Raw genomic sequence first — 19499 nt, forward strand, 5'->3', positions numbered from 1 at the left:
TATAAGCCACATAGAGTGAAAAACAGCCAACCTGGTTTCTTCCTTGGGCAGGAAGTCATCACTCTAAACAGGGACTCCCCTGTGATTCTATAAAAGGAAACAAGAGCACTGTTTTTAGAACAAGAAAATATGTATAGATGAATGCATGAATGCATGAATCCTACATGCTATTCCTTTTGGGATCAGCAGTGTTACACACAGCTCCGAAAAAGACTAAGAAGCAGTGAGAAAAAGAAATGTTAAAAAAGAAAATGTACAGTAATTCATGTCATTTACACCACCAACATTCACTATAACTCACCATAACTTTTGTCTTTGCAAATCATCCTTTCATCTGCTATATTGATACATCACTACATCACTGGGTTTAGATTAGAAAGGTTAAAAAGTTAAACCAAGCCAAGTGCCAGTATTTGTATGTAGATACAACTCTTCTTTCTCTCCTATATCATCTCTCTCTCTCTCTCTCTCTCTCTCTCTCTCTCTCTAACTCTCTTTCTCTCTCTCTCTCTCTCTCTCTCTATCTCTCATCTATCTATCTATCTATCTATCTATCTATCTATCTATCTATCTATCTATCTATTTCAGATACAGTAGATAAGCTATGAAATACTAAATTGCCTCAGTAATCTGTTTGGTAATGTTTTCTTGTTGACCCCTCCAAAATGAGCAAAAACAAATGGTCAGTCATATATGAATGTTGAATTAAAACAAATGCATAAAGCCATAACATTAGAAATATCAGTTCTGAAAAAAAAAATCAAATATATATATATATGATGTTTTTTTCAGAACTGATATTTATTCCATATATATATATATATATATATATATATGGAAAAATAAATTCAATGTAAATATTTTTTAAGATCAAATCTAAATCACAACACTTTTATTTGGAAATGCATAGCTTTAACATATTTCTGAGCACATTGTAGTAAAAATGTTACATAAAACTAGATGGCCTTGGACACTCATTAAGGAAAGGGTCGATAACTTTTTATGAAACACACAAACATGTATAAAATCAAGCTCCATTGATTTTATTTGTCATCTAAACAAGGGCAGATTCATTCTGGTTTACTTGTTTAAAGGCATTCTCCAGAAAGGACTACAGGTTAGGTATCAAATCTAGCTAGTGAGAAAAATCTTTTATATTTGTAATCCATAACTTTGCTCAGAGAGTTTGTATGTAAGTAATTGAAAATATTTTATTAGTGAAGGTATGGGCATGATGCTGGTAGTGTTAGGAATCATAAACATAAGCTATTCCAACAGACAAGCCACTTAAGCAGTAGCTTGACATCCAATAAAATTCTGAGTCAGCAAGCATAGGTATCAAGGTAATAATTGAGAAAACGGCAGGAATAAGGAAATTGTTCATTTCCAGGCAAAGTCTCTTCTGCATTAATCTACTTTTGAGGCTGTCTCATTTTATTTCTGCAATCATCTGCAATTTTTTAAAAGTTGAAGTCTAAGATATATATTTCTAAAAAGATCTTCTCTACACATAGGCATTTTAAAATATATTCTGGTAAATATTTGAGAAGGGTTGGATTATTTAAGAAATCTGAAGCCTATAATGATGTCAGTGCATTACTGGATCAGTTAAAAGCACTAGGTAAAGATAAATTCCAAGCTTCTTAGAATATCTACTTTGTAAAAAGCTGGATTTTTTGTTGTTCATTGAATGAAGGTCATGAAAAAAAAGAGGGAGGCTTCAAAATACATATTAACAAAATATATAATATTTTTTTCTCATCTTCCAATCTTCTCAAGAACTAGTTGTTATGTCTCTTTTGGGATAATGGAAAATTTTGGAATGGGGATAAGAACTCAGTTTAAAAGATATATGTTTCCTTCCTTACTAAATAGGAGTTACTGGATGTCAAAATCCAACCATATAACTGTTTTCATTGAATTTATTCAGTGCTGATTGCTAAAGCCTGTACTTTATAATCACATGGAATGTACTAAACAACTATCTGTTGGGTTGGACTAAAGATATCCAGAGGATGCTCATGTTCAATATATACTGGCTTTCGTAGTTAATCCTTCGATTGTCATCTGCTCCCCAGATGCTTCAAGGGTTGTTGAGGGTTTTTTGCCATTCAAGAAACCTTCAAACCAACTAATGACCACCCATTTTTATTGGTTGCCGTGAACAGTGCTCAAGATAGGTGGGTCTCTTCCAGTTGGTCAGTACTTTGAAAATTCAAGATGCAGATTAAAGCATCTGCAGCAGATGAATTCTGTTTCAGGCATTTTCAAGTGTCCATACTCTTTCCCCCTCTTTCTGAGCAGTCCTCTTAACCTGAACAGATTGCAAAGATGTTGCTGTAGGAACAGATGGATTCATTACAGAGGTCAACTTGACCGTTCCCAGAATGAGACAAAATACTCCAGAAACATCCCTTCCAACTAATTAGAAGGAAAATGCTTGGTTCATTAGAGTCTAGTTATGTCAAAATAGATATTAGAGCAGAGTTACGCCAAAATACATACAGGTGATATATTGCTGAAATTAGCTTTAATGCTTAAAGAGGGACAGGGAGAAATTACAGATAACCTGCATTTCCAGAGATATAGAAGACACTGTTAGTAAGAAGGAACAAGCACCATTTCAGATTGGCACATTTATACCTTGTTATTAGATTTAGCACAAGAGTTGTATGGACTCCCCTTATTCAAAGGCCAGCACACTTTATTGCTAATTTCAGAGAGCCATACGACAAGGAAGGGCTATATCTATCTTGCTCTATCTGGCTGCTTATTCTTGGAAACAGGGTGCTAGATCTTTGATCCATTCCCACAGAACTAGTCAACAAACCAGTCCATTAAGGGTTACCAGAGGTAACTATCTACTTTAACCTTGATCAAATAAGTCAACTCTGTATTCCTTCCCTGTATAACAATCTTGGTTTTTAATCCTTTCAAATAAAGTCCCAGAACTTGATTTCTTCTCATTTTTTCTTTGTCCCTTCTCAGTGAATCATTCAAAACTTTAATGGATCTCTTTTGAAAATCCAATATAGAAAAGTTATCCAAATCACTCTTCTGGTTTGATGTATGCATGTTCCCTTTAAGTAGTAAGGCATCAGCCAGTTTCACTTGTATGACCAGTATATCATTTTTTCCCCATATCACTCTTCTAAGTTGTGTTTAAATCCACATTCAAATCAATTTCAGTCTTGTCCAGTACAGTTTGTTACTTTTCTGTAACATCGTTTACACACCATCTATCTATACTACCAGACATTCTTAAAATTAATTTCTGAGTCCATTGTTCACAAATATCTTTCAAAACATCCAATGTTAAAGTATTTGGTTCATTCTGTGTTAGCAAGTGGAATTTAAGTATTCTTTTCCTTTAATTGAAATCTTTAGTATCTTCTAGTCCCCTCTAATGTCCAACCTTTAAAGTTCCATCCTATCATGCAAAAAACCAAAAGCAAAAACAAAAACACAGTGATTTCCCATTGGAAGGTTTCTTATAATTAATTTTAAAGTTTTATTTCAAATGCTTCTGGACTCTTAGTCTATTTTTAACTTTCCAGAATCAACACTCTAAACACCCTTTTGCTCTTTATTCCAAAAGCTTTTTTTTTTTTCCCCTGTCCTTAAACTTGTATTTAAAACTTCTCTCGCTATGGAGAAGGAAACTCACACTGTGAATGTGATAGAAACTTGCCATTTCAAAGGTTCTTAATATTTCAAAAGCAGTAAAAAAATAATTCCAAAGGTGATTAATAAATGAGGCTCGGCTGAGCTTTATGTCCATAAAGACTATGTTACAACTGTGAGCTTAGATGGGATTCCTTGACTCCAGTCACTTGACTCATAAGCTGACCTCAAAAGCCTTGGTTCCTATAGTTTACTCATGAGGATCAGCTGTCCAGAGTGTACTTGAGCAATCTCACAATCTTTCCTTTCTCTGGAGAGATTTTGCCAGCCATGGTCCAGCATCAGGCCATCAAATTGCCGTAAATGCTATCCCCATTCCTACAGTGACATCTGGCTAGTAATGTCCTCACCAGTGAGACTATGTGACCAGAACTACAGAATATATTTGAAGGGAGAATGGAAGAAAGACTTGTAAATATGAAAGAGGAAGTGAAAGAAGTTAAAAAAATAAAGAATCTCTAGGTCAGTTGACTGGAGAAGTAAAACAAATTAAAGATAAAGTAGAAATCTTAGAAAGTAAAACAGAGATAATAAACAGAGAGCTGGAAAAAGATTTAGATTACAGGTAGCTCTTGAGTTACAACCATTCATTCAGTGACTGTTCAAAGTTATAACAATGCTGAACAAAGGGACTTATGACCCATCCTCAAAATTCCAGCTGTTGCAACACTCCTGTGGTCACATGAACAAAATTTGGGTGCCTGGCAACCAGCTTGCACTTACAACCAGTTGTAGCATCCCGTGGTCACATAATCACCATTTGCTCCCTTCCCTGCCAGCTTCCCCCAAACAAAGTCAATGGGAAGCCAGCAAGAAAGTCATGAGTCACTGGGGTAGGTTTCCCCCTGGTCTATCTTCACTCACACACACCACATCACACCCTCCTTTCTCCCTTCACTCACACACACTTTGTGCCCTTTTCCCCTGGCCTCCCTGCACTGACACACACATATGCATGTACCCCATACCTTCTTTTCACAGCCTCCCTGCAATTGCACACAAATGCATGTACTCTGCATCCTCTTCCCACAGCTTCCCTATGATTGCACACATGCACGCATGTACCCCACACCCTCTTTCCCTGGCCTCCCAGCGTTTGCATACATCCCCTGCTCTCATTCCCTGGCCTTTCTGAGCTCATGCTGTGAGCACCCCCTCCCTTGACTTGCACATGGCCTGTGCTGGGCCTCCCAGGCTCTTCTCCACCCCCCTGGAGCAGCCCCCTCATGCTCCTTACCTGGGACTCCCTCTGCTTCCTCCTTAACAACCTGTGAGTCTTGGGTTATGGGAACTGGGACTGCCTGGATTGCTGTTGCTAAGTGATGCGGTCACGTGACATCATGGTTTATGATTGCATTGCTTAGCTATGGCAATCCTGGTCCCAATTGCAGTTGTAACTCAAGGACTACCTGTACCTGGCATTATTGAAATTGAGAGAAAAAGAATTTTGTTTGAGATTCAGAGTATTTCCAGAGGATCCTGGCAAAGACAATGGAGAAAAAGGTTATTCAATCTTTAACAAGTTTTTGGAATGGGATGAAGATGATATGAATGCAGAAACAGACAAAGTCTCTATAGGATCAACACACTATTTGCAAAATTAAGAAATGTATCAAGGGATATTCTTGTGCACTATGTCAGGAGCAAGACCAGAAACTAAGTTTTGCAGCAACATTTTAATATCAGGCTCAAGATTAATAACAGATGTAATTGTACTTAAAGAAATTCCAGTCAGCAAAGGAAAAGAGTATTGTTTTTTGACTGAAAAGCTCAAACAGAAAAATCTACCATTCCATTGGGATAAATTGGAATTTGTGGTTTTTATTTTTAAATAGAAGACATTTGATTGAGGTTAAATGAAACTTTGTTACAAAAAGAAATAATAAGAGAAGATTGTAAAAAGAAGTTAAAAGAATTTTTGAGAATAATATTGATATAAGATATACAGTAGTTATAGGGATGGTCTAGGATTCAAGTAAGGCCTGCATGAAAGCAAACATAATAGCAAACTCAAAAAGAAGAGATAAGAGAAAACACAAGTAACCTTAGGTGAGATAAAAATGAAAGAAATTTTTTTTAAAAAAATTCCAAGAAAGAAAACCATTTTGCAACAAGTGAAACTTCTACAGCCACAGCTGTCTATGTTAATAAGAGAAATGGAAATTAAAATAACTTATGCAAAACCACAAAAAAATTGAATTTGCAAACAAGCTGGGAAAATGACTGCATATAAATTATGAAAAGAAAATGAGAAAAAATGATATTAAAATTACAAGATGGAAATATTGCAATAACAGATAATGTAAGGATACAAAAAAATAGTCCATCAATATTATTTAAAATTATTCAAAAATATTCATCATTATAAATGATGAATTCTATGTTACAGAATGGAAGAATAGCAGATAGTTGGACAAAGGACAATATCGCACTAATTCCTAAAGAAGGCCAAGACTTGACTTTACGAAAAAAAATATAGACCAATATCATTATTGAATAGACACTGTGCATTATTTATGGTGATTTTGGCTGAGAGGATGAAAACAGTTTTACAGGATTTTATTCATGAAGATCAATGTGGGTTTTTACCCAAAAGACAGTTAACAAACAATATGAGAAATATATTGGACATTTTGGAATACTTAGAACAACATCATGAAAAGCAAGCTGCACTGATCTTTTTAGATGCAGAAAAGGTGTTATTGAGAAATGAGAGGATTTTAGAATTAAAAGAGCATGGCCTGAGATTTGGATAGCATATACTTTTTTAAAAAAATAATTATATATAATTAAAGCATATTTTTCCCAGGTGCACTGATGAATAAAACTGTATTGATTGAAGCTGACAATTCAACATTCTGTTTCAAGTTGAAATCTCCCAAGGAACAGCAAAGGAATCTGCCATTTCAAATCAAAATGCCTGCTCAAATTAGATGGCAGTGAAATACATAGGGAGACATTGGTTTCTGTCCTACCTTACGCTGCAGTAAATAAAATCTACCTCTTGACATGGATGAACGTTTGGTTCTCAGTTTTCCGAAACTTGTTTTCTCCTGTTTCTGCATCAGTTCTGAATTAGTTTTTTTTTAAGTTTGCACAAAATGCCTGCTTGTTATCACCTACACATGCCAGTGGTTGAAATCCAAATTCCAGTGCTTCTTTGAACCTGTAGCATACTAGTTTATTTTAGGGCAGTCACTATATCTCAGCTCGTCTTCCATAGATTTCTGGTGGGAATAAGATGCGAAGTTCTCATGTGCAGGGGCATACATCTCTAATAATAAATAGTTCCATAAATGTATTTCCCCTAGTATGTGCGATTTTATAAGCAATTTCACCTAGTTTAATTTTGTTTGGGGAGGAAGGTTGCTGTTCTATATGTAGTGAAATTTAATCCTGGAGGCCTCATTACATATATGTGGCAACTGTCTGGAACAGTGTTGCCACAGTTGTCTTCTAGGCAAGCTTATGTTACAGCCTGAGAATTCTCTGGTGACCTTCCATCCAAGTCCTAACCAATTTGACCCTCTTAATTTTGGAATTAAGACAATGTGAGTCAAACACAATCACCTGATGAGGTTAGTTCCTATTGCTGTTGTTATTATTTCCATTTATATATTGGAACCCTTCCCTTATCCTCTGTGTTTCTTCCCAAGACTGGAACAGCAATTCCAGAAGCAATTTGCAGATAAGAGCTTTTTCCCCAGCAAAATTTTAAACAGTCATTAAACTCAATAGATGAATCCATTTTCAAGGGAATCTGCTGGGAGGAGAGTTTGGCTGCTATCCCTCCCCAAGGACATGTCTCTCCTTCTTTGAAACCCTCTTTCAGTTACTGTGAGAGATTGATACCATGTCTACTAACACCAGTGAAGGGGCATGAAAACCTTGTTGCAGATTATGGAGAATGTTTAAACAAAATAGCATTGCTAGGAGGGAAAAGATTATATTCCTCAGTATCTCCACCTTTCCTCCCCAAAATCAACCTCACATCATCATTATACTTTAAAATAATTTCCCCTACTGTCAAGACAAGCTGTTGTAAACCCCAATGCCTAAGTAGATAGAGCTCCTTCCTCAAGTATGGATGTGTGTGTGTGTGTGTGTGTGTGTGTGTGTGTAGTTTTGTGTGTGTATGTGACATGCTGAGAGGTATGCATTTCCCAAACCTACTGGCTTGGGGCCAATTCAGGACACCCATCCAACAAAGGAATTCCAAACACATTTATTTAAACAAATTCCTGTTAAAATGCAGACCAAGCTACTTTTCCCCAGCCTAATTGAGGAGACACTCATCTCCTGTCTTAGGCAATCTCCAATTGCTGAAGAGAATCCAAATGAGGCAACGATATAGGTGGAGTATCAAGACCTGTATCTTGATTATTCAATTGTTGCCTGACTGGAAAGGGCAAGAACTGGATGACTAATGTCTACCAGATCCTTAGTGGTAACTCATTCTCCACTGTATAGAATGAAGTTTAAGGGGTTTTCTGTTGACTCCCTCATCTGAGATAAGCTCTCTGCAAATAGTCTATTAAGTAAAAAGCTGAATAGGTCTAGCTGTTTCAAAATGGTAAGTATCATAAAGAATATGTATTTAGAATATAGCACACTGTATGGCATAATAGACATTCCTTTCTATGTTGCCTTTTAAGGGTGAGAAATTCCTACTGAGTAATTGAATCATTAAGAATTTGAACTGGAGGATTCACCGGCAACCTCTTTTCTCTGGGACAAGGTAATAACAATGTATGAGGGGAAACTGAAGTTGAACACTTCAGGAGATGAATATTTGCACCCAGATGTTGATTACTGCTTATTCATTCATGAACCCAGTCTCAGCTGCTTGTATCAGATGAAATGCAAACCATCCTGAATACTTTAATTTGCTTTCATAGTGTGGAAAAGCTGCCTAAAATAGCATCAATTGTTATTTATTTTCTTGGACTACTCACTTTTCAGATGCCGACAGAATTCTCTTAGCAAAATGCTACAAGGAGGCAGTTCATCCACAACACTTTTCACTTGAAAACAAAGAATTGCTGTTGCCATATCAATCTTCTGGCAAAGAGGTTATCATGCCATATGGTTTACAGACCTATCCGTGCACCCCAAGGAGAGGCTTGACTTTCACCACAAATTAAAACTTGCTTTCTGAAAGGTTAACGTGATAGAAATATCTGTATAGGTTTCTTAAAAGCTTTTGACGGATTTTCTTAAACTTTGTTTCCCAGCTGTTCGTGTCAAATCAGTGTTTCTATTATTGGAAAATACTTTTCATCGGAGGTGAAGTTACACTTTTCTGACTGGCCCTCTCCCCACTGAATCTGTGACAGTAATCTATTGTTAAGGCTATTGGCAAAGTGAGACAGGGAAATAAGAACAGTATTGGCAGTTGCAATATTTCTAACAGGGCTTCCTTGTTGTATTAATCCTTGTTAATAAACTATAGGCAGTGTTTAATCTGCATTGCACAACTTTCTCTAATCCACTTGTGAGTTTTTCCAGGTACCAGGCATCATTGTCTGGGAATGACTTAGATTTATCCGTGTCGTCCAATTCACAATTCAAAGGGCTGGTTTTGACTTATGAATCCTACATGGCTCAGCGCACAGGGACCTGCAAGCCTTCTGCTTCAGGCAGGACCTACCCATCTAGTCCACATGACTCAAGTGGACATGTTAAGGGATCTCTTCCTGCATTAGGCTCCTCCTGGAATCTGGATAAAGTTCACTTCTCCAGTCTATCTATAGTCTTCTTCTATAAGTTTCATGAAACTTATAGTGCCAATGATTGTCCCTGCAATGGAGACAGCAAGGATTCATCTACATCTACATCCACATAAACACACATATGTGTATAAGATTTGCTGGCTTGTAGGAGTGTGGAAGTCTAGAAGTGTAATAATTAAATAATATTTGCACAACTCATAGGCTTTCTGGACACTAACTTTTTTTTTTCCCTTTTAAAGGTTTGGGTTTTTCTTAAACCTCTAGAAGAGAATATGTGTAGCTCAGGGTTGAACTGTGGATTCTCTGAGCTTGGTTGTTTTCTTGCAAACGTTTTGTTAACCGGATGGGTAACATCTTCAGTGCTAGAGTGGAATGGGGTTTGCTCTCTGTTTATATACAGTGGCATGCCCTGCCAGTGTTGGTGGGGGTGTGGGTATGGATGTAGGTGTGGGTTTTGTTTTGTTTTATTTTTTCCCCTCTGGTAGTTGATTAGGGTATTTTTTACTGCTTGATTGTATGTCTGGTGATAATCTTGGCGTTAATCTCTACTTCTCTGGGTGATGATTGCTGGTGAGGAGATGTTCTGGTCTTTTGTTTCCCTTTCTTTTGTCTCTTTTGAATAGTGTTTAGATGTTGTGTATCTCTGTGTCCTGTTGATGGCTGCCTTGTCTGAGCACCAAGCTTCCAGGAATTCCTTCGCAGTTTTGGATTTAGCTTGGTCTAAGATGCTGACAGTTTCCCAGCTGAAACTGTGGTTAAGTCTGTCCATGTGTTGTGAGATTAAGGAGTTTTCATCATGTCTTCTGACTGCTAGTTGGTGCTCGTGGATGTGCTCTGCTAGTCTTCTGCCTGTCTGTCCTACATAGTGGTTGTTACAGTCCTTACACTGTATGTTGTAGATGACTCCTGTTTTTTCTTCCTGTGCTACTGGGTCTTTTGGTTTACTTAAGATATTTTGGAGTGATTTTGTTGGTTTGTGTGCTACAGAGGTGCCATGTGGTTGTATTAATCTGTTGGTGGTTTCTGAGATGTTTCTGATGTATGGCAGTGTTATCCTTTTCATAGCTTGTGTAGGTTGTGTTGTAGTAGGTTGAGCGGTCAGGCACTTTTTGATAAAGTTGCGTGGGTATCCATTTTGTTGGAAGATGTTGTATAGGTGGTCTGTTTCCTTTTTCTGCTGTTCTGGGTTGCTGCAATGCGTTTGTGCTCGCTTGAATGATGTTCTTACACAGCTCCTCTTGTGAGAGGTTGGGTTGTTGCTTTCTTGATTAGTGTGGGTTGTCTTTCGATAGACCTGGGTTTCTAATTTGCTGTTGTTTCCTCTGCTGATGAGGATATCCAGGAAGGGTAGTGTGTTGTTGTTTTCTTCCTCTCTGGTGAATTTTATTCCTTTCAAGATGTTGTTGATGGTTTCATGTGTCTTCTCTAGTTGTTCCTTTTTATTATAACAAATGTGTCATCTAAATACTGGATCCATACTTTAGATCGTATGTGGGGAAGTGCTATAGCTTCTAGGCATTGCATTACAATCTCTGCTATGAGTCCTGACAGTGGTGATCCCATGGGTGTGCCTCTGATTTGTTGGCATATTTGTCCATCAAATTGAACCTTAAACCTCTGTAAGCCACCCAGCATCATTGACAAGCAACCTACCTTAAAAAGTGATTAAATAAAAATAAAATATCAACCATGATCCAATCCATCCTTGAACTTCTGAAGCCTTCTGCCATCAGATTTATGAGTTCAAACTGGAAGTTATCCCCCCAAAAGGAGATTTCAGAAAAAGTGAGCACCTTATTTTTCCATCTCCCATTTCTTTTATGATGCAGTAAGCAGTTTTCAGGTTGCATATATCTTCTTGTTAGAATCCAGCCTTTCATTAGTCTAAACCAAACTCAACCAACCAAGAAGGACCTATGTTACTGGCCAGTTTTCTTGGATGCAGTTGCACATTTTGTTTGCATGAGATCTACATTGTTACTTCCAGCATCTTTGGTGAACAATGGAAACTGGCCGTGGAACATGCCCAAGCCTTTTTCCATGTCTGGCAGCTCTAATGCTTGAAGAGGACCTCAGCCAATCAGAGTGCAGCTTTCCTATCCGAGTCAATCAGTGTTCAGCTAATGGATAATAAGTGAGATGTCAATGAAACCCAGATCTTCTGCAGAGGGGAGGTCTCCATTTGCAAAAAAGGCTTTTGACTGGAGCAAGTGGAAAAGCTGGTGTAATGTAGTCTCATATGCTCAGGTGGAGTACCAGCCAAAAGGGACATACAGTCAGGTCCAGAAATATTGGGACATCGACACAATTCTAACATCTTTGGCTCTATACACCACCACAATGGATTTGGAATGAAACAAACACAATGTGCCTTAACTGCAGACTGTCAGCTTTAATTTGAGGGTATGTACATCCAACTCAGGTGAACGGTGTAGGAATTACAACCGTTTGCATATGTGCCCCCCACTTGTTAAGGGACCAAAAGTAATGGGACAATTGGCTTCTCAGCTGTTCCATGGCCAGGTGTGTGATATCCCCTCAGTACCCCAATTACAATGTGCAGATAAAAGGCCCAGAGTTCATTTCAAGTGTGCTATTTGCATGTGGAATCTGTTGCTGTCAACTCTCAAGATGAGATCCAAAGAGCTGTCACTATCAGTGAAGCAAGCCATCATTAGGCTGAAGAAACAAAACAAACCCATCAGAGAGATAGCAGGAACATTAGGCGTGGCCAAAACAACTGTTTGGAACATTCTCAAAAAGAAGGAATGCACCGGTGAGCTCAGCAACGCCAAAAGACCCGGGAGACAACGGAAAACAACTGTGGTGGATGACCGAAGAATCCTTTCCCTGGTGAAGAAAACACCCTTCACAACAGTTGGCCAGATCAAGAACACTCTCCAGGAGGTAGGTGTATGTGTGTCAAAGTCAACAATCAAAAGAAGACTTCACCAGAGTGAATACAGAGGGTTCACCACAAGATGTATACCATTGGTGAGCCTCAAAAACAGGAAGGCCAGATTAGAGTTTGCCAAACGGCATCTAAAAAAGCCTTCACAGTTCTGGAACAACATCCTATGGACAGATGAGACCAAGATCAACTTGTACCAGAGTGATGGGAAGAGAAGAGTATGGAGAAGGAAAGGAACTGCTCATGATCCTAAGCATACCACCTCATCAGTGAAGCATGGTGGTGGTAGTGCCATGGCGTGGGCATGTATGGCTGCCAATGGAACTGGTTCTCTTGTATTTATTGATGATGTGACTGCTGACAAAAGCAGCAGGATGAATTCTGCAGTGTTTCGGGCAATATTATCTGCTCACATTCAGCCAAATGCTGCAGAACTCATTGGACGGCGCTTCACAGTACAGATGGACAATGACCCAAAGCATACTGCAAAAGCAACCAAGGAGTTTTTGAAGGGACAGAAGTGGACTGTTATGCAGTGGCCAAGTCAATCGCCTGACCTGAATCCCATTGAGCATGCATTTCACTTGCTGAAGACAAAACTGAAGGGAAAATGCCCCAAGAACAAGCAGGAACTGAAGACAGTTGCAGTAGAGGCCTGGCAGAGCATCACCAGGGATGAAACCCAGCGTCTGGTGATGTCTATGCGTTCCAGACTTCAGGCTGTGATTGACTGCAACGGATTTGCAACCAAGTATTAAAAAGGGAAAGTTTGATTTATGATTATTATTCTGTCCCATTACTTTTGGTCCCTTAACAAGTGGGAGGCACATATGCAAACTGTTGTAATTCCTACACCGTTCACCTGAGTTGGATGTACATACCCTCAAATTAAAGCTGACAGTCTGCAGTTAAAGCACATTGTGTGTGTTTCATTCCAAATCCATTGTGGTGGTGTATAGAGCCAAAGATGTTAGAATTGTGTCGATGTCCCAATATTTCTGGACCTGACTGTACATGTATGTGTGTTCATATGGGATTAAAAATGATATATGAGAAGGATATTATAGATGCTGATTTAATGTATTGTACTATGCTACAGTATAGATGTAGACTTCTTAACTTTTTTCCTGATTAGGTTGGTTGTCTGAAATGGGACTAAGAGACCTAGCCTTCTATAATCTGATTTCAAAGTACAGGATGTCAATTGAATGTGGCCACCTTAAAAATAATCATCATGGTGGGACTGAGCTCTACCATAATATTCAAAGGATGCCAAAGTGCAAAGTATTATCTCCCTGTTCTACCCCAGATCAGAAAGTTACTATGATATTAAGTGGTGATTGGTTCCATCACTGAGAAAATGTAGGGGATGTCCACATGGCACTTTTGGACCATCTCAAAGCAAGCTCTGGATTTATGCTTGGATAATATCAGCCAGCTCTGCTGTGGTTTACCTGACACCAGAGAAAATACATTTCTCTCTTTCCCCCATTGTTTTCCCTTTGTCAGGATCTCTTACCTCCCCCTGTTTTCCTAGTGCCTGGATTCAAAGTAAGTTTATTTCCTCAAGTTTCAGATTGCTATTCCATTGAAAATGTATCTTTCTTCTAGACACTAAAACAGCAGCTCATAAAAGCATTTTCTTTCCTTATGAGAAATACAGTAATAGGACTTTAAATTGCATCAGAGGAAAGGTGGATTGGTAGTTTTGCAGCTCTCCCTCTTAGCCACTGTTCAGAGTTTCTGGAAAATAGACAAGCACACATGTGTACTGAACATGGTGGACTAGCAATTTATTTTACATAAGTTTTATATGCCACAAAAGACCAGGGCCTCGGCTTGTGATGTTCTCTTCACACTCCCAGCTTTTTGAGAATGCAGCAGAATTGAAGATAGTCACAGACTGACTTGAAGCAGCTTTGGAGAGATCAGGTAAAAATGATAGCAGTGAAAAATGTTGTGAGACTGGCTCTATAATTTTCATTTGGCATGTGAAGTAATTTCAGAGGACAGCAGGAGCATGTGGACTGTTTACTGTAATGGTTCTGAAACTATATTGATAATATATAATACTATACTTCAATACATAATACCATGTTGAAATTTAGCATTGAAAATAGGAGATGGTAGTTTTAAGTGTTTCTAGAAGAGAGTGTCAGTCTCAGATCTCCATCCTTTCTTCCATTCTTAACATTAACTAACATGGCTATCTTCTTTTTTCTATTCTTTCAATTTTTACATCATATTTTCTGAATATCCATTGATTGCATTATTAATTTTGTTGAGCACATGGGCAAAAATTCTAATGATGCAAAAAAATTCTATGTATTTTTATTCAGAAGAAAGTGCCTCTTGTGTTCAATGGAACTTAGGCACCACATTGCAGCCTAATGTAGTAATTTTTACTAATAAATTGAATCCTGCATATATGCTAGTAAATGAGATTTCAGCAAGGGTCACCATCTGTTCCTTCCTTGGCAGAACCTCTGAGCCTTCAACATCAGCTTGAGAGATGAGGATTCAGTAACACAGAGAGATGGGAACACTAGAGTGAGAAAATACATTTCTGACCACTTGGTGGTGCTGATGGATAGGGAAACACAACTCAACCAAGAAACCAGAAATATATTAAAGATAAGTTAAATGCAGCGTTAAGGGTGATTACCTAACTTTATTTATAAGTATACCATATGAAAAATATCTAATCACAAAACAAACCTATTTTCCCCAACACAGATTCCTAACATTTTTCATTTTCAAATGGCCTGCCATTCTTGTTACAGTAATCTATAACACAAAATAGCTGAAAAATTTAAGGTGCCAAAAAATTCCTTCCTTCCTTCCTTCCTTCCTTCCTTCCTTCCTTCCTTCCTTCCTTCCTTCCTTCCTTCCTTCCTTCCTTCCTTCCTTCCTTCCTTCCTTCCTTCCTTCCTTCCTTCCTTCCTTCCTTCCTTCCTTCCTTCCTTCCTATACAAAAGGGTGCATGTAGAAAGACGGACTGTGCCTGCATGCTGTGAAAGCCCTGGGAAGAACTGTGTTGAAGCTTCTAAGGGGTGGCTATTTCCATGATTTAAGAGAGAGGATTTGTCTCATGCCAACATATTCAGGAAATGCCCCTTTGAATGCTTAGCACAACCCTTTATATGACAGCCTAAAGCAAGGCAGGAATTTAAATATTCTAAAAAAAAATTAGGATGAAGCTTGGTATTCACATACAAGAGACTCCAACAGCAGAACAACAGCCAGAAATAGAGATTCCATATAATTTTACACTCTTTTTTACGCACCTAGACATTATTATAGCATATCATATTCTTCATAGAAATTGAGTAAGGATTAGAAAGAAGGCATAGGAATTCAGTCTTAAAATTCCAATTTCAAGGTCATGCTCTGATATGCTAGATGAGAATATTAATGTTCAATAAGTTTGAAATTAAATAAGTTATCTCTTCAGATCACATGCATATGCATATATAGAGAGAGAAAGAGAGAGAATATATATATATATATAGTAAGGCCCAATGTTACATTTCCACTATCATATGCTATTACATTGTAGATGGACGGTGAGCTTTTTCCTCCAGCAACTCTTTGAATTAACCAACATTCTGTTCCAGAGGTTTGACAGACCAGAATAGTGGACATCGTGGAAAGGGGAAAGAATAATTAGTAATATTAGTAATGTATTTTATTCCTCGACCACACATAAAACTCAGTGGGTACAATTGCACAAAGTCCCACATTATTCCATACAAGAAACATACACTTTTTGAAAATAAATGTCTTACTGTGGTAGGCAACGAATAGGGTTTTAAGCTCCATTCAAACCTTAGAAGAACATCAGATTTGAACTGTCAAAGCACGTATTAATTTTCTTAAAATACATCAAGATGCCTTACAGTAACTGATAAATTAACATCCAGTTTAAAGGGTTCAATGTCAATGACATTTATTTATTTTTTATTTGCTGCCAGTTCCAAAGATTCTAGGCAGCTTCTGTCTCAGAAGACAAAAAACTCCAGAAAATAAGTCAACACAGAAATGCAAGACTTCATGGAGTAAGATGAAATCCTTATCCCCTCTGAGCTGTTCTTCCAATTAAGTTGCACCTTCTTCTGTGAGGGTTTATTGGAAACTGACAGTCTTAATTGCTTTCTGCAGTTTTAGCAGGGAAAATGTAGGAAAATTTAGTCATTCTCATGCAACTCTCACGGATAGTATCAATGGGCATCTGGATTTTGTACCAAGTGTGGCATCTAAAATAACCTTCAAGAGCAGTACCCATGTAGTGTACATTGCAGTAATCTAATCATGTTACAACAAGAGCATGAATTGTTAATGGAAAAATTAGATACCTTACTTGAGCTGGAAGCAAATGTAATTTTGAAGTTCTCCATTAAATTTATAGATGGAGAAATTGGATGGATTACTTCTCTGAGAAAATTAGAAATCCTCCAAAAACAATTTTGAGGGTAGGACTTCCCCTTGACAAGTGAGAGTAGCACCCCATTTTGGAAAATAGAAGGTTCCTCCTGATGACTTTTCTGGGGATTGAATTGAAATCATGCAAGCCAAGGAGGCAGGAGACCACTGAAGTAGATTGCACAATGAAGATGGCACACACACACATGCACACACACTCTGTTGATGTTGCATAGATAAATATGTGCTAGAACACCTCACTTCCCCCTTGAAATACTCTGGTTTAAAAGAATTTCCAAAATAAATTCCGTCCCATCAAATTAAATAAGAAGATAAGAAAAAAGAAATGTAGGCTATTCCCTCGGCCACCACTGGACTTTCTTAACTTGAAATTGGTAGCACAGCTTCAGAGAAGCAAGAGGTGGCTTATTCCCCTTCTTGGCATGATATGTCTCCTGTTTACGATGGGCTTCTCTTCTCTCATCCCCAACAACATTTGGCTGGCACCGCATTACAGAACATTTTCTGGGTGTTTTGGAGTAAGTGCAAAAAGGAATGGTGGTTGCTAACAATAATTGCCATAATTTGCAACTCATCATTGTTTCACTTGTGTGTGTGTGTGCATATACTGTGTATGTATGTGTATATGTGTGCGTGTGTGTAGACATAATTGATGACACAGTACGTAGGTTTGTTTCTAAAAAAATATGGGGCCAGTTAACCTCACACAACTCGTATAAAAAAGAAACCAAACTCAGAGGACTTGCTGTGGAATAAAATCAATCTCTTTCTCTTTTGTGATAACATTTCCCTCCTGCCCAATTTGCAAGATGATTACCGTATTGTCTGCTTATGAAGCTGGACTTTCTTGATCGCAAACATTATGGGCAACTGAACAAGCTGAAATTTTTTTGGTGATCATTTAAGTTAACATTATGGAAGACAAGCAGAAGCTTCGCGAAATGGCAGCCTCGTGCAGTGAAGTTACACGTGGAGTGTGTGTGTGCGTGCGTGTGCGCATCACAGTGAAATTCTGTTTAGCAGATATTATTGTTAAAAAAGAAAAGACAGAGAATAACTCAACCACAATTTTCAAGTCCCGTTGTCAGTTGTTAGCATTTCCTTGTGCAGAGTAATTGTTATTATTTCAGTCTGTTGCTTTCTATGACATGTTCAGATGTAATAGATGTAATTTTAGTTAGATGCCTATTTCCATCACATGAAATATAATGTTGTGACAACATGTTATTTGTTACAGGAAGAAATCCTTATAGAAGTAAGCAACAACTGGTTTAATTCAGAAAGAACAAAGAAACAACTTATAGTAGGACCAAAATTTAATAATGGGAAGAAACAGTAGCATCATAGAAGACAAACAATGATTGTAGGAACAATCTTTCTCTTCTTTTGAGCAGGGAGAGACTCTGAACTCAGCAATTGCAAAGAACAACACCAAAATGATTATTAATATCTTATATAGCATTTATTTGCAATTAATATTGGGACAATAAGGGGTGAAGTAAACCTGTTTCACTTACACATAGTATTTAAATAGCACCAACTATAAAGTTGATTTGAAAGTAATTCAATAGTGTTTCTGAATCAGATTAACTTTCAGACTGGATCACTATTTCAAATCCAACTGTTGAATCAATTACGATGTTCCTGAACCAATTCAACAATTCGATGATCTTTTTTTTCCCAAATCAGATCCACTTCTTTTTTGCACAGATCAGTTTGATTCATTGATCGAATGTGGTAGTCTGAATTAATTTGATTAAAACATCTGAGCTGAACTACAGTTTAAATCAGATCACATCACATATTGGTTAAGTCACATCAATGACACATGATAATGAAATAATGAAAATGTCTATTCATGCATGAAATTGGTAGAATGAGGCATAATTTTCAGTCTTCTCAGTGGTGTTGAAATTTCTATTCAAATTTTATATCTCATCTCCAGACTTTTTAAGTACATTTCATTTTTTTCCCTGAAAGCTGGGCGGGGCGGGGGGGAGGATATAGTTAACACATATCACTTGAGCATTATTATTTAATTTGCCAAATTTCTGCTTCTTAGGCAAGCAGTTCTGGCTGGTTACTGCATATACTATAATAAAATAATCAGTTGTATTCTCAGTACAGAAAACTTAAATTTACTGTCAGCATTTATTGGATTATAAAATATTGTGAGGAAAGACAAATGCAATAAAAATATAGATGACAAATATTTTTGCCCTTTGGACAAAATGTATTCAGATAATACACTAGATGCTATGTTAGCAACAGACAAATATTCAGGGACAGCCTTTTATTATATTGTAACTGTGACTGATAGGTTGTGTGTATAAGAAGTGCATGTTGAAATATTTAGATCCTGTATTTTGGCTGCAGAAGCTCTGTTAAAATTAATTGAACAAGATGCAAAAGAGTCAATAGAATGCTCCAAAGAAATCAAATTATGGAATGATACAGAAAGCATTAAGAAAGGGTTAATTCAATAATTCAATACCAGCTTGCTGTCTTTTAATATTAGCCGCCAGTTCAAGTTACCTTGAAGAACCAAGTTTCTTTCTCTTCATTTTCATTATTTTAATATGTCCTTGCCATTTGCTGGATCATTTTACTAACTGCTTTTGCTGATTATTAAAGGTTCAGTATTAAATTAAAGCACATTATTTGTTACAGGTTTCAGAATTTCCCAGCACGTATTTTTTTCTAACGAGCAGGCTGCCTACTTTAATCGC

Source organism: Python bivittatus, unplaced genomic scaffold (assembly GCF_059951505.1).
Source record: "Python bivittatus isolate LINGU-HERP-01145 unplaced genomic scaffold, Pbiv_v1 ctg000210_np1212, whole genome shotgun sequence".
Taxonomy (NCBI): Eukaryota; Metazoa; Chordata; class Lepidosauria; order Squamata; family Pythonidae; genus Python; species Python bivittatus.